The sequence below is a fragment of the Varroa jacobsoni genome, unplaced genomic scaffold (assembly GCF_002532875.2).
Source record: "Varroa jacobsoni isolate VJ856 unplaced genomic scaffold, vjacob_1.0 scaffold_1454, whole genome shotgun sequence".
Classification (NCBI taxonomy): Eukaryota; Metazoa; Arthropoda; class Arachnida; order Mesostigmata; family Varroidae; genus Varroa; species Varroa jacobsoni.
In genome coordinates this window covers 89,307-112,267 of record NW_019214356.1, presented here as the reverse complement: position 1 = coordinate 112,267, position 22,961 = coordinate 89,307, and the positions used below count along the sequence as shown (strand labels likewise).

Here is a 22,961-nt window from a genome sequence, read left to right as displayed (position 1 = left end):
TATTGTCAATGCCCTTTTTTTTTTACATAGAGAGTAATAAATCAAAACGATCTGAAGGTTAAATAAATTGTTTGGATCCCTTATTTTTATTGTTGGTTTGTATTTTATTAGTGGCATTTAACCTTGCGTTTGCTATTCTATAGACGTTCTAAAGGTTTTCCTTTTTTTTTCCCAATAAATCTCAGTGTCTTTTCTAGGACTAGTTTTTTTTTATACGACTTCTAGTAGTTATTTTACCTTTTAGTAGGTTCAGATTTGCTACATTATGCTGTTATGGCTATTAATTTTATATGTAGTTTGCAGCTTGTAAAACATTGTAATTATTGGCTTTTGAGGACAGTACCTTTAGCTCTCAAGCTAGAAGTTAAAATAAAGCTTTGCGACCTGAACAAAAAACGGTAGCCACGTGTCACTCACACCCCAGACAAAAAATCTGCTTCAGCAATAGAAAAATTAATAAACGGAAGCAATAGAGCAAAATATCAAGAATGTGTACATCAATTTACTATTACTTAACGATCATCGTTATTCCTATTCTTATACTGACCGTTAAGGCGGCAACGTCACCGTGGGCCATTCAAGTTTGAGTTGCTATCAGCATCGACGCCGCTAGCAACGTTTGGCCAAACTACGAAAAAGTGTATTTTAGCAAAAGGGCGGGGGGATGGGGTGGGAAGGTTATAAGTTAGTTCTAGTAGCTCAAACTGCCATTTCATTTGTGCTATAGCTGCTTTACCTGGTATTGGTCAAGAGCTGCCGCTTCTGCCGCCACAGTTGCTGGTGCTGCCGTTGTAGATATTAAGCGTTCCAATCGTCCCCCAACACATCCCAAGCCAACCCCCCAGCCACACGTTGGTATATGGCTGTGGACCAACTGTTAATTCTTTAGAGTGTTATGCTGGCTTTGCAGCTGTTCTTGTTTTTGCTGTGGAGATTCTTTATGTAGTAGCGATGGCAGAAGCTGCGATAGAAACGATCGGCAGTTGCCGCTGCTGCGGCGGTGGCGGTTCCCCTTACGCTGGAGGCAGCAAGGCCTCAATGGACACAGCATCCAAACGCAGATATCCACATGGATGGGGCGGCTGTCAGTGACTGTGTTTGTGTGTGTGTAAGCACGTTTGTCTGCCTGTTTGTTCTTTGGATGGATGGCGCGAAGGCCACGGACTTTCCCTTTTGATCCTTCGCCATAGTCGCTGCTTTCATTTCGCTGATGCTGCGACCATCGCTACTGGGATTGCTGACGTCGGCGATAATAATGATGGCGGTGTGGCGACAAGACGTTACCCTGCGGATCGCTCAAGTCAGCGCCGAACAAGCAACAAACGAATGAAGGGACGAATCGACGGCCAATTGAAGGGCCGCTTGAGCACCCGACGACGCATCAAAGAAACCAAGCAGGAGGAAAACCGCTGCCAAAGAGGCAGGTCTATCGTTGCTTTTATTGTCGTTGTTCCTGCCGCTGCTGCCCCCAAAGCGTGATGTAATACGCGAACGCATGAAGCTGCCTGCCCGGCTTTACCGTAGCCCCATCCCAATGAACTGCACCAAAACCATAACTGTACACAAATACACGCACAGACACTGGCATACGTGCGTTCTCACATAACATCACCGCCGCGATGTCTGTCACTGTCTGTGCTGTAGTTGCTAACAGAGAGCTCTGACGAACGAAGACCCAAAAGACTTCGCCACGTTGTTGAATTCCAGCTCACAGGGGGCGCGGATGTGGCGTCTGCAATCAGTACCACTACGAGCGTCAGCTGGATTGCTCGACATTGGCTGTCGCTCCATTGGTGTCTTCCAAGCGGCCTTAGCAAGCAATGCCGAGCGTAGCGTCGGCCAAGCGACACTGACTTGCTCTGGCCTGCTGCCTTCGCTTTCCTTCGTCCGCTGTCTTCAGCTCCAGCAACGGCAGTTCATCCCTACGCAGCTATCCGCTTTCACCCCCCTCCCCTGGGATCGGCGTTTGCCAGGACTTCGCCATCGTCTTCGCGTCTGTTCGGAACTTTGCTGTTGTTGTTATGCCTCCACTCCCGTGGTTACCTTTACCGCTACCGTCATTGATACTGCCTCAACACCTCCCCTAGTCCAGCATCATTACGACTAGAATCGCTAAAGATAGACCGTCGCTTTTTGTGACCTTGCATCTATTGCAGCAAATGTTGAAGTTGTTGTTGCCGTGCATGCGCTGACTGCTAACTGCATAAGTGCGCTTCAAGTAATAGCTGTTACGTTGCGCCGTTGGGGCCGGGAGTGAGCAGCGAAGAAGCGAGGCCCAACACCGAACGAGTGAGTAGTCGCTATGGACAACAAACCAAAAAGCAATTGCCAGCAAAGTAACTAATAGACCAATAAACCCTGAGCAACCGACGCTCAAGCTGTAGCAGCGATTAGTCGTACCAATGGTGTGATAGTCATAGTATTCCTACTATTACTTTTATAGCGGCAGTCGTGATGATGGAATCAGCAGTGATCGTTGCGAGTAAAAGTAGAGCTACAAGAATGAGAATCCTTAGTGTTATTAGCCCTTATGACGGCTGTGATGGCTCTGTCTAGCTGCCAAGAGAGACAAACCGACATCACCAATGGTGTATTGGTTCTCGACCGAACCTGCCGCTGATTCACGAGGCTGTGGGCCGGACGGACGAATGGGCATGTGTTTACGCTGAATGAATCGAAAAATCTCATACGATGCTGGCAGCAGCTCATCTGTTTATCATCATCCATAGCTCGCTTGCTATGGCATCTGCGCAAGTCAATGTCGACGAAGTCTATGAGGGATGATGGCAGTTGTTGCTATAACGAGTTGATAGCAAAGATAGCCGCGGCTAATGTACTGGTTAGCCTGGTGACTCTGATGTTGACAAAAGTCTAAGATGAATGCAACTACTGAACGTCAGGCCAACTGCTGGTGCATTGCGATACAAGCTCAACAAAATAAAAGGCAATGGCCGTCGTATGGCTAAAATGAATGGGGCTAAAAAGGGATGAGGTGCAAAGCTTCATCCATCCATCCATCCGCAGGGGCGAAAACGACGACTAAACAGTGATGTCGTCTAACATCATCAGCACCTTCATAGCTGCCGTTCGCAGCAAACAACGGGTGATATATTAGCTATCGACACTGAATCCGCTTAGCGTTGCCTGATAGTTGCTAGTATGTTTAGGCAAATTCATCGCCAGCTAACAGCGAGCCCACATCCCACAAAGAACATAACATATAGAATTGCTTAAGCAATCCACGGGCAGAACACCTTCGTCAGAATAGGTCCAAGCATCAGCCAAAAGCTACACGTGGGCGAGCCTTGAGGGGCCTTGACAGTTGTCGAGCGTTTTGCTAAGGGGAGGGAACCCATTTCGGGCAGGCGGGAAGTTTGTCAGGGACATTCCAGGATACGTCGGACTGACATTCGTTGTAAAGCTCAAAAAAAAAGGTTGCAGATCAGCAGAAATAGTAGAACGGTAAATAAGTTACCTAGAATTATCCAGTAGATATGCTAAACATGAGTAAATATGTATGACGCAAGGTCACTACCTTGCGTCATACATCTTAGTCTGTAAAAACTGCAAAGATTGATTAGCAGAAGTTTAAATAGGATTTTTTTTCTTTTTTTTTTTTTAGAATATGAGGAAAGCCAGAATACACTATAAGATAATCGAATAAACAACACATCAGCTTGCAGAGTCTGAGTAGTACATCCACACTGAAGCTGAGGTACACTGGATACACTACCAATCGAAAATAGTTGATAAATTAAGCCACAATTAGGTTACAGAAGTAGCAGAATGGTCTGCCTTTGCCTTTAGGCACGGGAAACATATCTAGACTCGATATATATACATAAATGTGTTATGGATTCAGGTTTTTTAAGAAAAAATAAAAATAGGGTTAGCTATGTTGACAACAGCGTTCAGTCGCGTGTCAACCAAAAAGGCGATGCTCCCTTTCATTCGTCTTATACCATTTTGGCAGTATCGTTTCCGGCCCGACAAGATCCACTGCGGTTACTACGAGCCGTATAACATGTAAATGGTTCTTGTTTGCAATGCCCTGTGGGAAAGCCACTTGCAGGACTGGCAAAATAGGTGGACTCATTAGTAAACATTCACAGTCAAACGACGGCTAAATCAACCGTACGAGATCCGAAACGCAACTACCTAGTAATATAAACGTAGCATACAATCCTTAGCCGTTCTCAAACTGGCTAATGTAGCGTTGTTTCGTCCCTGTTTTTCAAACGCAGGAAGAAACACTCCTCGTCGTTCGTCTAACAACTCGCTAAAATGATATACACAGTTGTTGTGAGGCAGAGCGACAATACTTTGACTTGATTGTAACATATTAACGAATAATCAACGGAGATCCATAAATGTCACGACAATCTATTCGCCTTTACTTGGCCTCTTCTTCAATAGGGCCTAGCGTTTGTTGCAACTAATAGCACGGAACGCAGTGTGCCTATTAGTTCGCATATATTTTTATGTCGTTACCTGTATTTAACGTTACAGCGATGGTCGTAGTAGCATTTTGTAGGCTTTTTTGTCAGGGCAAAAAAGCCGCTTGCTCCTCCATTAGGCCATTGCCGCCGACGGACGAAAGGACTATTTTTCACAACGCTGCTGAAGCCATCTTCGCAGTGGCTATGTGTGTAACATTATGTAATGCTTGATTTGCCATAAGACAGCGTCTGACCCCCAACAGTCGAGCGGATAGTTCAACGAGCGTGACTGATAGAAACAGCCTCTTTGAATACTACTATTTCAACTTGCGCTGCTCCTGCTGTTGCTGCGGCCAGCACCGCTTCACCCATAATCGAACCTGATCGAAGATATCCTTCAACATCTCGTTTCTCTATGGGCATCCGTTATAGTCGGAATTTCAGAGCTGGTCTTCGGCATTACCCAGCCTCCCTCGAAATACGCAAGCACAATACAGCATCGGTACAACAAAGTACGCGTGACAAATAAGTGTCATATCAGCCAAGAAAAAATCTCGCTTGGAAATACTCGATGTTTAATGATGAGCAGGCCCTTTGCAGAAGAAATTAGCACATAAATTCATATGAAACGTGTGGAAAAATACCTACAATGAGAATTTTCATACGATTCCATTGGCGTTTTCCTCATATTGAGCGTGACTGATGATTTGAAACGCTTAGAAACGGATTTGTTTGTTAACTTATTTATTATAAACGAAACTTACTCTTTGAGAGTTTGCGCATTTTTCGTTTGGTAGTTACGTATTATTTACTTAGTTCATAATATCTATGATTTCATATGTGATCTTCCTCGGGAGTCGCTCTTACTAATACGATAGCTGTTGCATACCATCAGATAATTTCATGATCAGAGTCTGTTCAGGAACGAACCGGACAGTCAAGTGTTTAAACTTGTAAACAGACTCACGGCACGCTTGCGCATGTAAAGATCACACATTATTGCCATGGAATTGGTCTTTGATGAAATTATTATCCTGTTTAGAGCGTCATTAGTTATTATATTATATGTATTATTATTATATATTATATATATATTATTTTATCACCAATGAACGCTTAGTAGATCTATCTAAATAACTACAAAAAATGTTCTTAAATGTTACTAGGTGACAAACTGTAGTATAGTCTGCTCGAAACATCTATATTCTAAAATGTTTTTTCAAAGAATTTCTGTTTTGAGGAAACGACTCATATTAGGCCACTTCTGGTCAACAATATTGCGTATGTAGGCCTGTGTATACAATATACCTGACCGTACGCTTGCTCTTTTGTATCTGCTCGGCATCATTTTAACGTTGTCCATCAGTACATGATTGAGTAAGTACGCCAGTAAAGCCTGATCTTCATTGATTGACATTGACCTTGTTTGCCTTCTGGCAATTCATGTTCCTTTCACATGATAAGAGGGAAGCTCCTGTCACAACCACGCCTGCCGGGCTTAGATATGCTTCGTTGTTGCTCTCTGACACAAGGACATGATCATTAACGGCACTAGTAACGGCTTCGGTGGCAGCTGCGTTACGCCAGCAGAAACGACAGTTCGAGCTTTAGCGATAGGAACAAATTCTGCAGTTGTTCAAGACCACTGTAACCCATACCCACTGCTACAACTATTTTGATTGTCGTAGCGGTACATTAGAGCCCTTCTCGAACCAAATACGGGAGATTTCCACTGAATTTCTTCTGCAAGTAATTTTAGGACTTTGTAGGAAGCGTCAACCGAGGAAAACGAATGTCACAATAGACGACCTATTCGTCTGTACGCCACGCTCCCCAGCCTGTAAACCTGGGCATTCTGACCTCAGTTTATGCCTGTAATACAATCCAATGGAAACTGCATTTGAGGTTATGTGGTAAGTGAATTTGTTTGTGCTTGTAATTAATTGATCTAGATTATAAACGTTCACCCGTCGCTAGTTGAACAGAGCCGTATTTGCGTAGAAAAAAAACTATTTTGAATTTTCTGTCCTCCAGTCAAAAATTTTATAAATACACAAAATGATGGGATATGCTTGAAATTCAAATACCTTTGCATATCGTTCCATATAGAGTAGATGGACAATCAGAAATTTTGGCGAGGGTCCCTAACGGAAAAAAGCTCCATCTAAAGGATCTCAATTAAACCTAAACAAGTTTGATAGAGGACGAAGTTAAAAAGTAACTCGAACTTGAATGGGAATGGTCACGTGCATGATCGACTGCATGTGAGTCAATACAAGAATAAAAATCCGCAGAGTTGCTTTAACATATCCAAGCAAAGCTTTCTTGCTCTCTTATATAAAACAAGCAAAGCTTGTTTTATATAACCAAATAACGGTTTCTCGAGGAATTACAGAACTTAGGATTACAGAAAACGTCTGAGTGCAATGTCGGTATGAACGCTTTTCCTTCAAAAAAACGTATATCTAATGAGAAGGACACATCGGTAAAAAGCAAACCCACCCGCGCTAATTATAATACCGATCCAGAAGAGTACTTCATTTTTTATTTGATGGAAGGTATCTCAAGGCGAGACGCCAAGTTCGAGTTTCGATGGCGGAAGCAGATCGTTAGATGCACCTATCATCTCCTGAGCTTACTTCAAAACATCGCACCACCCACAGACCTAAAGCTTGGTAGTTCCCGTTTTAAGACAAGAGATAGGAATTTGCGTAGAACAGTTTCATTGCATGGAGTGGGTTCGATTCGCGCTCGATCCAACGAGATCTTCCGTGTAAAAATTTTCTCAGGTTCTTGTCCCGCCTTGTGCTGTAGTAACGGCGACCGCAGCCGGGTGCAAACAGTACCAACTTACACGCGTAAAGCGTGACACTCATGTGCAATAGCGTTGGCAGTCAGCATAACAACAAGGCGCGTGTAGAAGCGGTTGATGCCGCGAAGCTATCCGTGTTCGTCCATAAATGGCACAGGTATCACGGATCCATATATCATTGGTGCAACGCGTCGACTAGTCAATAACTAATAAAGAGAAACATATAGTGTATAGAACTTCGCATCGGAATCGACAGGCCTGAGTTAATCCTGCTTATCGCAACTTTTGGCGGGAGATCGAAATATACCCAGCTATGGCCTCCTCCTTTGTGACCCCCCACAGTCGTATCTTGAATATATAAAAGTGAAAAAACTAAGAAACAACCGTAAGTTAAAAAAAAGCCTAAGAATGCGCCGGGAAAAAAACTATTATGAGCCGAGTTATCATATTTTCTGTCACAGCTACCGTTAAACAGCTGGCTAGTTCCCTTTTAAAAGGTTACTAACTAGGAATACTGCTAATAGATGCTCCTTACATATACATCTAGTTTAAAAGTTAATAAAACCGTATTCTTTAGAAATACGGTTTTTTCGGTGTTCTGCGCCACCTCTACGCCCTTAAATATAATAATCGGTTGCTGATACAGCATTTTTTGTATTCAAGATTTATCCCCGATATATAGCGTAAATTCAACACACGTTCGGATAAATAGCAACTCTATAAACAAAACGGTATTAGCATCAAAGCTGACAGCTGACGTTGACACTGAGAAGTGCTGGTCAAACGAGGTCGAGCCAGTACGTGCAGTGATTACATCGACGACCTCATAATACAATGCTAAGGGCACCACTCGTGAGAGTCTTTTAATTTATGTCAGGCACTGTTGTTAATTGCTTGATTGATCCATTCATTTGCAACCCTTCGACGCCGCAGATAGCTTTAAATTAAGAAAAAAATTAAACAGAAAAGGCCTTTTCACAGTAAATAAGAAGATGAAAGAGGCATCTTTATATGATTCGAATAACATGAACGGTTTTTTTTTAAACCTAGTTTTAAGTCTTTAGAGCGATAAGCGTGATGGCCATCTTATCGCAGATCGATATTCGCGTGTGCTTACTAGGTAAGCGTACCGATTAGGAAATATTTCGACCTGTTGCGCTCCTGTCTCTACCTTTGCGAGGTATGTTAGGTTATCAGTAATCCTATCGTCCCACAGATGATAGACTGAAGAACCCCCGCAAAGGCAATGAAATATAAACTGGAATCTTTTGCCTCAAGTAATATTAATGGCAGCGCAAAATAAGCCGTGCATAGTAATCGTCGAACTCTGATCCGGAGGCTCTACTAGACGGCACTGAGTTGAACGCTGTAACATTTCCTTTTAACAAACGTCTATGTTGAATCTGTCCATAGAGCTACATTAAGCCACTAATCGATCCATTTCCAGGCTTCCATAACTTTAAAGCTATTTGCGAGATAAGCCTTGTTTGTTCCACGGACGGACACGAACATTTGGTATCAGTTATTGATCACTTCAGATATTAAATTAGTGCTGTCCGTCCTAAGTAGCAGGTAAGTGATTTCCCAGTCTGCCTTGCATTAGGCCATACAAAAGGATTCCTCGTTGGCTTTGCTGCTGACGCTGTTACAGTTAGTAGACGATGTAACAACGGGCCTCAAGGTTAGAAAGTTAGCCCCGTGGATGCTGTAATCTGCTTCGAAAGACCAGCAGCCGCCGCTGGTCCATTGACCAGGGCCAGTTGGGGCTACAGACCCGGGCCCGAGCTGCGCCGTGGTGGCGGTCGTTAAATACGCCGCCCGACGGGCGCCGCACGAAAACAGCGAGGGACTTGTCGCGCTGTGCCAGCGAGGTCGTTCTCGATCATTCGCTGCTTTGTCGTTTACTGTTAGAACAGCCTGAGCCAAATTTTAAAACTTGCGTATTATTATACATGATTGTAACACCCTAAAACGCGCACCATTAGATAAGGTCCACGTGTACAGAGAGAGAACTCAGACGTACTTTGTACAAGGTGAAGTACGTATAAGATTCGTTCTGGGGTGTTTAGTGTAAATTGTCGCTTGACGTAATCTGTATACGTCAACCGAGCTTAATTTAATTGAAATCAATGCAGTGTCTTGTTCATAGCTCTGGTAAGTACCGTATGACAGGCTGGTGTCTGTTCGTTTAGCGTGAACTGTTCCAAATATAGAAGTCGGTATCGTCGGGCTGCCGAATGAACTACAGTAGTTCGCTGGTTTGTTTGGGTTTAGCTGTCAACGTTAAGGCTGGTCGCCGGCTTGCTATTGTATTGTAATTGGCTGAATGATCGACGAGGCCATCGATGACGATGGTGGTGGTCAAGGTAAAACATTTTAAATAGCTTCAAGCGTGCTGCGACGACGAAGTTTGTCCCTGGTCATTGCCGTCGGCCGAGCGACGCTTCGCATGAATTGTCTAACGTTCGTTACTATAGAACGAATACGTAAAGACGCTAGATAATCGGAAGCGTCTGCAATAGCGATACTAGTTCATACGATGCATGACGGACCCTTACGAATCCATGAGATAACTTACGAAATAATATTATTTAAACTACATTTAGTTCAGAAATGGTAGGTTATTGCGCGAAATAATTTCATCGCAGCTAACTATACTCTATTTACATTCAGTTTCATTTTGTGGTAAGTTGACAAAACTTGAATCTGCTGTGGAGCTGTACATTCATGTTTGAAAGCTTTCGATGTCGAACGAGAGATAGAAAATTATCGTTGGGAACCATTAAAGATACTTATCCATGATATAATAGCGGCTCGTGCAACTGACTTTATGGTTCTTATATGTTGCTACAACGTTGGCCACATGACACATTGTATCGGTATTGTGCGTCAACATGGTATTATTCCCATATACAAAACACATATCAAAGGCATACATTCACATAACATTTCTCACACTGCTAAGTCGTTGTTCAATTGTACTACTCAAAACAAAGGGAGGGGTTCGCATGAAGGGCCACTTTCAGTACTAATCAAGACTGGGTCAAAAGGCCCAATCGAGCATCGAAGCTAAAGTAGAATTTTTAATCAGGACCGCCTCGGCCGAGTCGTTGACTCTGGCTTCAGGTTTCGAGCCCTGTTCGCTCCTGACGAGCTGGTTTGTAGAGATTACGTATGCATACAACAAGGCTTCTATCAAAGCCGTGGAGTGTGCGTATCCATAGATAGTAGCGACGTGTGTTTTTAGCAGAAACAAAGAAGATTTTATTCTAAATATTTAGTTGTTGCCCTGAGATAACAAATGGTTTTAGAAGTAGGGCCAGTGCAAGATCATTCAAAAAGCTTATGTCGTACTGCGGTTTACTTGGGTGTGATTCGTATCACAAGGCGGGCCTAGAGTTTTTCAAGCGAAAGCATTACTCTTTATCCATTTGCAACATCAATATATATTTAATAAACGGTAGAGGACCGTCTTCCTCGGTCTAACAATTAAATGCAATGGAATTGTTGAGGAAAATCTAAAAGTTACCCTTAAAAAAATTAGCAGCAACAAACGTCAGCTTAAGCACTTTCTGTAGTACTAAAGCGATTAAACTGGGTTTCTTTCAAGATAGTCATTGCAATCCAATGCGATTTATTTTATCTATCGCACTGGTTTTCGATCTGGCCGCGATTACTAGAAACCTAGCCGACTGTTTTTTTTATTACCGTTTAACCCGGTGGATAATTGCTTCATTCGATGTTCTATTTAATTTATCCGCTGTATCTATTAGACCGTTTTTACATAGAAATTCAACCAGGCATTTAAAGAAATCAGTACTGCTACTAAGTATTTTAACTGTAACATACCTCACAGAACGAGATATGACTCTAAAGACAACGGAAACTTTCGAAGTTCCATTGAAGAGCTTCAACCAGCAGGTCCCACCAGTACTAGTACATGAAGTACAAAATGAAAACGATGATACAATTCGGTCATCATCACAATTGCAATTCATTAACAGTCAACTTGGGTCATACCCATAGTGAGGTTGCGCCTTTTTTCATGCCCTATCCTCTATCTGTAACCTCTTAACAGATAACAGATAACAGAAAAAAACAATTGACATCGCGAGATGATCGAAACAGAACCTTGACTGAGGATAGCTCAGTTTTTACGTACAATATCATAGGCACAGTACGTACTAGATGGCGGGTTCATTTTAGCTTGAGGGCTGCTGGCTCATCCGCTGGTTAAAGTTGTTCGTAGACATGTCACCCGGCAACAATAGTATCCTACCATTTGGCACAATTCATACACGCCAATAGCCATAACAACTAAAAGCGTGGTACCGTCGTTCCAGCTGCGGCTTCATAGCGGGAACTTTTCATCGCAAGTAAAACGAAAAGAGGTAATACTTTTTATTAAGCACTTAATACATGTATGCGTCTTGATAAGTGCCAAACTTTTCACAAACATTACAAAAATATGGCAAATATAAAATTGACCAATGAAAATGAGGCCATGTGGTCTGCCCACGCTGTCTCATGATGAACTTGCCCAGATCCACTTCTCCGGTGAGATAAGTACCGTCTTTTTAGATTTTTCTATCCCTAACAGTTAATGTCGCGATTGGTAAGCATTCTTTCGTTGACCCCTCGAATAATAACCGCAAATAATCAAAGTTTCGTACGTTGGCATAGGGCTGCGGTTGATAGTCGTGCGCGAAAGATAAGCTCATTGTGTGGTAAAATGGTCTAGCCTTGAGATAAATAGGAAGCCTATTTATGATTACATTATAATTAAATTAAAGGAAAAAGTCGTGGCCTATTTCTATCTATTGCATGGTATTATTCCGGTGGGTCGAGTGAATGTGTCGCTAGGTGCGCATCAAGAGAGCTTAGAAAAGCTTTGCAAAACAGCTGAAGAGAGCAGTAAGTCTTTGAACTAGTACGCCAATATTGGAATGCATAAAAGGGAGATAAGGTCATTATTACTATTATGGTAAATTACAACCCGGAATTGGGTCGTTATTATAACGTTTTCGATCGGTCTATTGTGTAGCTTCGCGGTTTGTACCGCAACATCTATGCTGGTTATGTCTATCTGAAGCTTGAACGTGTGTAAAAAGTAGCCTCAAATTCTCTCTGTGCCAGCCAAATTTTTTTACCACACAAAAAAAGGAACCTTTATAATGTCATAAATCACAATAATCGAGACTGGTTAAAGTTGCTTTGAAAACAAATTGTCCTTTTTATAATAAGTTTTCAGGCGCACTGGATTCCTTAATAGCTTATATAGCCTAGTTGACAACCGCAGCAGAGCAGGGATGAAACGCAATTTTGCGTTGCCCTCTTCAGTATTTGGTGGCTTTTCAGTAATTCTGTAAAATGATGCAGTTCTTCGTCTTTTTCACGTACACATGTGTATACGCGTCGCCTACATAACAGCCGACGTTACTTTCGGCTTCCTGATGCCCGCTACCAAGGAACGAACGTGCACACGTTCATCATGTTTTCTTGTACATTCGTTCGACATGCTTGCAAGAGCGTCTATGGCTTTCCAATAATAATTAATGATATGAGACATGAATACGTATCAGTCGTCCTGTAAATACCCTAAACTAAATTTCGTTAAGACAAATATCTACATACCAGATACGGCGGTCTGGACGGATAAACCTCTGCCTAAGAAGGCCAAAGTCGTTGTATACATATATATATATATATATACAGATGTGTTTCTTTTCGAGTATTATAGCGTACTTTGCATTTAAAGTAAGCATGGTGTCGGCCCAACGGGTCTACAGGACACCACACACTAGAGCGTTTTCTGTTCAAAAGTATACGACTCCAAATACTTACCAACTCATTAATAAATAGAACCGGTCGGCGAAAACATCCGATTATTTTCAAAAAATGACCGACCGTTCTACAAGCAAGCACATCCAAGTGTCTTCAAGTTCCTATGGCAACTTACATGCATATGCACAGCGTATCTGGGCTAGTTCAGAACAGAAAGCTTCGTTTTGAGGTCGAATTGAACAGAACTTTCCGTGAAGAATTCATTTAAACTCTATTTTCGTTATAATAAGCATGATAGGGCTACGTTTTAGGGACCCCTTCGGTCTTTCCTGTATACACGATATCGCTGCTTGATTTGATCTAGAGTCACTATAACTAAAGCCTAGAACTCGAAAACTACAACGAAGGAAGTCCTATGATTTAAGCATTGTATTACGTGCCTAGTGAGATAGATGACGAAAGTCCTAAACGGCTAAAAAGCTTGTCCGAAAAGTTAGAATTGATAACATCTATTCAAAGGCGTTATGTGTAAATGGATTCTGTAGCGCTGCTGGTAAATCAGATTTTCAATACGACTTGGTCCTAGCTATATAAGGTACATATCACTGTTTCGTTTCTCTTTGAGATATCAACGTGCCCGCTAAAGGTACATCTCCCATAACGAATAGAAGATTAATTCCTCTAACAACAACGCTTTCTTTTAAATTATAAACGTAAATGTCTTCTATAGACAGAGACACCACCGATGGCTGTTATAGCGGTAACTTAGTTGAAAAGTATTCGGATTAGTTTTTGCGAAACTCTTCTAAGAAACAATAGCCGTAAAGCATTATTTTGTTTTCATTTAAAAAGTCCCTATAGCAAAGGATACTGTATTCACTGTTATCTTTATGATCAAATATGTACCTCAATGCTATATTGAGATTATAGGTTCAGGCGGTTTTCGCTTTCTGAAACATCATTATAATTATTCTGGGCTTCATGAATCTGAAACAAATATGTCGATCTCGTCGAGCCATACATATTGATGGGCAATCGTCGATCGACAAGTGCGTCCCGGCAAATAGGGAACATTGTGATAGCACACAGCGTAACGAGGCAGCAACTATATTGCCTCGTATACATCAAGGTCTCTTCAAGCTCTTCTATATTCGTTTTCGTGCCCGCGCGTTTTTCAGAATTACTAGTGCTGCGTGCCATATTGTGGAGTTGAGCTTCCGCTACTGGTGGCGCCGATGATACCTTTTGCGTCGCTGTGTGGTAGCTACAAGCTTCTAGCGTGGTTGCGTACATGTGTGTTTTTGTATGCACAATTTGGCCATTGCCGTCTCGCTGTTCCATCGGTTCTCCTTTCGCTAGCATATACCTTTGCGAACGGCGTTCGCCCGTTCGATGCGACGTGTCTCTCCCAATGTGTGCCTGGCCGCGTTTCTTTCTCTCTGTCTGCGTGCGTATTCGTGGCGGTCCTTTGACGGAATAGCAACGTCTGCTACTTTCTTTACGTTTCTTTTACTGCCTGAGCGAGTGACATGCGAAGCAGCAGCATCGAAGTTGCGATCAAGGCATAGGGGCCGCCTGCTGCCACAGCAGTTTTCGATGTTGAAGCTGCATTCCTCTGCATAACAGAGGGTGTTAAAGGCACTACGCGGCAGAGACACGTATTCGGACGCATCCAATGGCGCCTCATTGCGGCGTTGCTGATCCAGCTGAAGCTGACGTTGAACCTAGCGCCGTGGAAACACTCCTTCTGCTGCTGCCGCTACCGCTACTGCGCCGCCGTTCCTGCTACCGACGGCTATTTCGTGACGGCAAAGTCCTTGACCAAATTCCAATCGCAGCTGCGGGGGCTCTCGTCGCAGTGGCTAGCGCCTGCTGATTATTCGTCGTTGTGGCTGGTTGTCCGAAACGTCCGAAGGGACGAATATTCGGGGTTGCTATAGGCGGTATCGCTTCACGGATTATCTGCTCTGTTGTGCCTTGTCAGCTGGAACGGCGAGAGTGAGCATAGTCCGGTAGATCTGTACACTTACGACTCAGTTTATACGGACGATGCCACACTTCGGCGCTGTAGGGCGTCAGAGGCATATGGACTTACATTTGAGGTCCAGCGACTGAAAATCTGGCGACACCTCGCCAAAGTCCTTGATAATTCTTGTCTCTGGCCTGCTTGGCTGACTGACTGCCTCTTTGCGGTGTTTACATTTGTCTTGCCTCATTAATGATTTGCGGTGTAAAAAAAACCTGAAAACTAGACAAAAAGAAGCTGTGGGAGGTACCATCATAATACACAGGCGCGGTTGAAGATAATGGCCGGAGCAGTGGTGGCACACAGCAAATCGAATCTATGGAAATATCGTCGCAGATGACGCTTTCGGCATGTTCGCCGAGAAGGACGCACCTACAGGGTGAAGACGGAGACGCATATGGTCCTAACCTTCCATTCGGAAACTACCTACTTATAGTCAGCAAGATTTAAGTAGTCCAAAAAAATATTATATATACATGTGACATCTGAAATGTGGCAAATGCGCAAACAACCAGGATGCCAAAACGTACCTAGATAGCCGTTGATGACAAAAAATACAACTGTAATAATAACAGTAAAGAAAAAGGAGAACGAACTCTTCGAAGAAACATTACTATTGAATTTGCCCTTGCGTTCAAAACGGTATCAAACGAAGATCAGGGCAAGATGATTAACCAAGGACCGGTTGATAGTTGATGTGTGTTATTCGAACGCCCACTTCAATATAATAGTCTAACAGCATTTACGTCTGTCATGTCTGCACATAGGAGAGGTGTCTACAGTTGTACTGCTGCTGCCGTAAGGTCAGTCTAGGCTTTGGTTCTATAATAGCTTAAATGGCCACTGTTATTATAGATGCCCCTGAAATAATCAGCCAGCAACTTAGTTACTTTCGCATATAAAAACCATTCATCGAATTCTATTAATGCAGGGTCACCGAGACGATAATAAGAAGTCTTGATAACAGATTTAAGACGACAAAAACAATTAGCTACAGAAGTACGTTATTAAATCAAGGTCAAGGGTGTCGCTATTTAGACTAGCAATTATTAACAATAAACAGAAAATCATGTAAAATCCTTAAAAACCAGTACAGCTGAGTGATGAAAACGTTGTTTAGGCTACGTATCTTTGTCATTTTAGTAAGCAACTATTTGTGTGTCATGCGCCCACGAGGGCTACCTTAAAAGTAATCGAATATAAATAGATACTGAGTTGTAAATTCCAAATCAAAAAGAAAAAAAGAACTACACTAAATATTGCGGACACTGTTTTTCTTTAGATGTTCACCTCAGCGGAGTGCCCCTCCCTACAACCTTCACGGACTGCTGATACGCTTTTATAGTGGCATCAAGGCTTGCAAGCAAAGGCTCATAACTAGCGATCACTAGACGACAAGCCTGATGTTCATCCCGAGCCCACAACTTTATTGAAGTTGTCATAGGCAAATAGCTCTTGAAGCGCGTGACAAAACTATGTCCATAAATCTCATAAACAACGGCCAAGTGATGGCGTCACGTCCTCCTTAGCAGCGTATTCGATAACGTCGCATTAGTCAACGCTGGCAATCGATCCCTCAACTACCGATGTCACTATAATGTCAATTAATTGAAATTACTCACAAAATGCCCAAGTTGATTGATAAGCAATAACAGCTGTGCGCTTTCAATACGACAGCGAGAATTCTAATATTGACAAGTAGTTTCGATAAACCCAACTGTCCTGTATGAGAATTGTGTGTAATTATTTTCTTTGGATACGTTCACAAAAGCTGAAAATAGAATTAATGATGGCAGCAATCGAAGTGCGCCAATGTTGGAGATCTTCAACGTAGGAAGACTTCGTTCCTGCGTTAAGGCAACAAAATGTGGCCGACTAGCCCATTGTCCATCCGCCCCCATCTAAATGAATACCCCTACGCCGAGAGCTATAGCATGCAAATAATGTAACAGGGTCGTTATCTAGATAAACGCGTCTGGGCCAATATGTATCTTGAGCAAGGTCAACAGACGTTATAGAATCGACAGCGCGCTGATATTTAGGCTTCTAGTTTTATGCAGAGTAACACCTAATTACCCTGCAATAATTAAATTATTGCACACTCTTTCTTCAGTAGGAAGTACGTGTTTCTATATTGTTTTGTTAAGTGTAATTTGTGTTTGCGCCAGTGAATTTATCAATGATAGAACTTGAAGTATGAGATTCGTGTATGGATAATGAAGAGGTTTGTATCAATATTATAAAACGCTGGAAAACTCCCTCGATGAGCGTCTTCGCCTGAGCCTAACAGGAGCCCTGTTTGAGAACATCCAACCTGTCGAAAATTACTATTCAAATAATCAACAAAGTTCATCGTAGAAACGTAGATTCGTTACGCCTTCTTTCACAAGTTACCCTTGTAGCTTATAAATATTAGCTAAGTTAGCTAGATTCATGTTCAATAACATTAGTATTTATGGAACCGATCCGTACATTCTGAGTTGATCATTAAGCTAAATATATTATCAAATGCAAATAAAGACAGAGGCAACACAGATCCGAAATTTTGCCTTTATGAAAAATGGTTATCAACGCTACCTACGCGAAGGGGTAAGTGGTCATTCCAGTATCCAACAACATTAACTAAACATTACCTTAATAAAGGCCGATTGAACTTGTTCGAAAGCTTTCCTTAACTTTACATGATCGTGCACGTTGTGCCAGTCATGCCGTTGCGTACTTGCCTGCCGCCTGCGGTTTTTAACGAGCTAACACCTCATTCGCGGTGACCCTACTACAGTGCATCAGTTCCATTTGACACGGCAAAAATCCCGCTGTGATTATCCCTTTACATTTCTACTCGCAAGACGTCAACCAGGCAGATCGGCAGAAAGCACGAGGGAACTAGCCGATTTAGCAAGACTTCATTTTAAACATTTCTACCTGTTTCTGTTTCTTTTACTCGTACTTGGTTGGTTGAATTAGTTTAGAGCTATTGACGCTCCTAAATAGACTGGGTCTGGTCGTTCTTCTTTAAACCGGAATAGGACGTTCCTAGCGAACGGACGGTGATCTTTTGGCCGGCGATTCACGTTACCCTATTCGTGGTCACTGGTATGACTTGGTCCAATTGTTTACTGATAGTTTGGTTTGTTTATGCAGCGACGGACGGTCGATTTATCTGCTGGAACTGGAACCCTCCTAAAAATAATAGTGTCCAATACGATAGGAGAAATTTAACCGTATGTTATGTATAAAAGAATAATGCCTCGGTGTCAATCAGATATAGCAGTATCGTACGCATTGTTTCATTTGGATATTAAGAATACGACGAAATTGGCAACAGTATACGCAATCGCCGAGATCCAGTACCGATGCGATTCATGTTAGGTTAAAAACTTACTGAGACACAAATGTCTGCAAACATTTTGTCTATACACGACGTGTCGAAATAAGTAAAAAAAAAAACGCATATATTAAACAACGGTGTGCACGATACTTAAATTAGAGCTGGAATAGATGAATCTGATGTAGTACGATAGTGAGCTATATCAGAATCCATTGCAACACATTGACCAGCTACCTACTTACACAATTCGGTTCATGAAGTCAACTAATGCGGTAACCGTTCGTTAAGCCAATACGGGTTCATAGAGCACTAGATCCCTTTTACATGATTAATTTTGGAAAAGCTTCCACTTTTCTTAGCGGGTACAATTCTGGTATCTCTTGATTTAGGAAAGATCTCGACAAACTACTGAAATACATTACGACACGGGGCCATATCACAAAATGACTGATTTTAAAAAACAGCTTTAATTACGATTTACTGTACTCCTTTCGATTTAAACAAATACAGTGCTGCCAAGTCAAAGTCCCTGCAAAGAAGCTCGCACTCTGTTTATCTCCAAGGGTATATTTTTCGACGGCGAAGGTAAACAGGTAGGTAGAAGTTTGCGAGCTCGTCGGCTAGTCTAGAATTCTGCAATACAACAGACTCTCGCGGTGTGTACAACTTAATGCATATTCAGAGTCATTTCTCAAATGTAACCGTTAGATATAAAAGAGCCTCCGCAATGGCTTTATATGCGCTCAAATTCTCCCGATAGGTGCTGGACTTTTTTCCCGTCGCATGAGCCTGCCCTTTCGAGTACTATATACTGTTTAACGTCGTTGCATGATACAGAAATCTTTCTTGAGCCTTCCCACTAGTCAGGGGAATTGACTAATGTCGCTATCGAACGGCTACCCCGAAAAGCTAGCACCGTAGAACCCGACGCATTTCAATGATGTATATATCCATCGATTCCAAAGCTAACAATTTATAGCTTTCTACCCCATCGAATATTCTATCTCATCTGCAGTCCACTAAAGAATAATGTAATAATGCATTGCCTACGTTACATAATCACCATATGGTGGACATGGCATTTTATCTGGCGAAACAAAAGAAATCATTCCATTTTAACGATTCCATGATATTCTCGCGTGTTAAGTAACTATTCTCGTGCTTCCCGCGGAGAAAACCAGGGGAACAGAATGCACCGGGCTACTTCAATATGGCCATATCGCTATCAGCGCAGACGTTGTTGATCTCAGCGTACTATATCAGATGGAAGTATTTCCCGTAATGATGCTAGCCCGACCACCTCTACTGTTCGAGAGTATAGCATAGGGAATATAACGGCATTATTCTAGAAGGCACCGTACCAAGAGCACTGTATAAATGAGCGGTGCTGGTTCTTTTTAGAAAATCAATAGCTCGACAACTAAAATGTCGCTTTCCGAAAGGGGCAATTATACTAGATGCCTGTCTTCTAGCTACGGGTACAAGTAAGAGAAAAACGCATGGCCGTATAAATAGTTCAGTGCATGTATGGTTATTGTTGTCCATTGAGCTATCGAGTAATTTGTTTGTTATGTTTTTATACAAACAAAATACCTAGATAGCCGTTATGCTTAAGTATTAGACGAAGAAATAGTAGATAAACCTTAATATAGTATACTACATTGCCGTTGCATCTCGACGTTCCAAATCGATTACAAAATTGCGACGCAGGATATAAACCCTATGTTATTAACAGATCGTTGATAGCTTTACTGTTCAAGGAGTCGAATTGCAGAAGAGCCGATTGTGCAATTTTTATAGCCTATATGTTAATTTTTTATTGTTTAGACAATGTCTGCCGTTGTTTTGCACACACATTTATACGTACTTGTACAGCTTTAAGTTTTCGTATCCGTTCAGTTATTTTTTTCGTCCAGTATACTTTCTCTCAGAAGACTATCGACGCGTACGTGAGATAACTCAGAACAAACGTACAGCTTGTTTGCTTAGTCTCTAATAGGGAATTGAGTTTGTCTCTAAACTCCTACTTTGGGACGTCTCAGCGACGCTCAGAATTCGGGTCAGCCGAGGTAGTATGTTCCCAGACGTCCTAAGAACAGAGTCAACACTCTTGCGGAAAAAAAGAGACGAAAACGGCAGCCGTTTTCTTGTTTAGATAGAACCGAATCCTTGTTTAGATAAATTAGTTTCACCCGCCGAGGCCTGAGAATGTACGCGATGAAGTCAATCGTCCATCATTCTGATTGAGGGAAACAGCGGCGCGGATGGAGTCGTCCTTTGACCTATATCTCAATGACGTTAGTGGCTCGTGTCGGCTTAGCCCGCGACAGGAAACACTTCATAACTTTGTGGGTGGCACTTTTAAGTGCTGCGGGTCAAACCAATTCTCCGAAATGACTATGCATTTGCTGGCCACCATGTGCAATATGGTGACCGTAAATCAATGGCGACATTGGCCCTTAGACGCCTGCACCCGACGCCATTATGCTATGCGACATACTATTAGCGGTTCCCCTAACGAATGCTAATTGGTACGTAATCAGTAGATGGCGCTACTGGTGCCTTGTCACACAACTGAGCACGCATGGCAAAATGGATAGCACGATCAGACTGTACATTTACCAACATGCTGTACAAGGAAAACGCTCTCATATAATATTCATATAGTGTACGCGCGACCCGGTTAAATGTCCAACAGCAGCACAAATGGATGCTGATGCAAATTGAATGAGCCAACTTTAATCGTTCCGAGGAAACTCTATTAAAAAGCTTTTTATTTGAAAAAAGGTTGCACATGTAGGTAATATTATACATAGTTTTCAATTCAAAGTGTATCTTCTTGTGCGAAATAGGTTACGAAATTTATGCATCCAGTGAATCGTTGAAGTTCGACGATGGCTCCGTATTAAAGGGCCTTCGGGGATGGAATATCAGTAACGTACCATTTTGGCAGATGGAGTTATATGTCGTGTATTGCAAAAACGAAATAAAACCTTACATCATTGTAGCAAACAGAATTAGCTCGACAGGAGATCAACGGACATCATGGTTGCGATAGTAACATAACTTGAATAAAAACGACAGTGTCTAGGGTCTGAACAATGCTATCAGCTCTTACGCTCGTTCTGATATTTCGACAGGTTTATGTGTAAATATAATATTTTAAATAATTTCTGTGTTTATCTGACTGAACATTTATTTTGCATGATATTATAAGCACTATATTAGTTCCATACTGAACATGGTAAACGTCGAACGTTATGTTAGCACTACTGTAACAGATATCCAGTAGTTCGTAGCGAACTTATTGATCTCTGTAGGATTGTCCCTAACTTGAAATTTTATTTCTTGAGCAATCTGTTCGGAAATGTATTTGTTCAACTTATTTCCATGCATGCAATATGAGAGCAGACATATAAATCTAATAGATTTATATGTCTGCTCTCACGACTGAGATTATTTTTACTATCACCGTTCGCAGATCAACACGATGGCAGACGATACACGCTGGCATAGAAATAATCTTCACGTATTAAAAGATTACGCTTCTTCTAGAAGAGCATCTCTTCTTCAGCAGTTGAAGCTACCCGCTATCTCTGGGTGCACACTCGTATTTGCCGTGCTTACCAAGTAACCATGGAAATCCATATACTATTAAGTTACTCCAAGATGAACTAGTGTTAAAATTAAATGCGATAGGTCTATCGTACTTAGGATGCACCTCTGCTCCTTCGCTAGTAAAGTCACAAAAGTTTTAGCAATGGTGTACTATATATATATATATATATATATATATATATATATATAGTAAAGTGGAGTAATTTCGCTTTATCCTATGAATGTTTATGAAGACAAGGAACAAGCGTAGTTTTTTGCAGGAGATCGTCAAAAGATGAATAGGCCAACAAAAAAAAAGTGGTAAACGCTTATATTGAATTTTGCTTTCTTCACCTTCAAAAAGTTGCCTTGTGAAAAAGAACAGAACTTTACCGGTCATTCATTGAACTTCTATTCTTTCCTCGTGGACTTCACGATGAGAGAAAGCTAGCTTTGCCTCTAGTGAGGTAGAGACTATCTATCTTCATCTTTCATCACTATATCTTTGAAACTGTTTTGTTCTGAAATACCCGGTTTGGTAACTATCTTGACACACATAATAAAAACATTGATTAAAATGGGTTGAACATGACCCATATTGAGGTACTTAGGTCAGCAGCACAGAATATCTCACAATGGAGTCTACCTATTTTCACATAGAACCGGTAGATGGCTCGGTGCAGACCAGACTTCGCTATAACTAGAGTAAATGTGTGAAGCTAATCCTACGTCGAAATTTCCTATACTAGATCTCCTAATAGCTGATCACTGATTATTGAGCTAAATTCTCTCTATAAAAGAAAAGTCAAATTTCTTAAACAGTAGATATTAGTCCATGTGACAGGATAAGCCTAACGTCGCAATACAAAACTTCGATCCTGCAGATCCCTAACAAGGCCTTGCAAAAGTAAATCAATGTAATCTTTATGTTTAACGCCTTTGGCTATTTGATATAAACGATATTACCTCTTCAGT

The 22,961-nt window shown here is 41.8% G+C and overlaps 1 protein-coding gene and 1 long non-coding RNA gene across 2 annotated transcripts in view; both read left to right on the top strand.

Annotated features, from left to right (window-relative positions):
• The window catches only part of LOC111270188 (cytochrome P450 4c3), a 51,478-nt gene that overhangs the window by 9,043 nt on the left and 19,474 nt on the right, over positions 1-22,961 (top strand). The gene's annotated exons all lie outside the window — the stretch shown is intronic.
• On the top strand, positions 14,478-17,595 carry LOC111270189 (uncharacterized). Its single transcript, XR_002686196.2, has 2 exons — positions 14,478-15,864; positions 16,344-17,595. It is a non-coding gene; the product is annotated as an uncharacterized LOC111270189 (long non-coding RNA).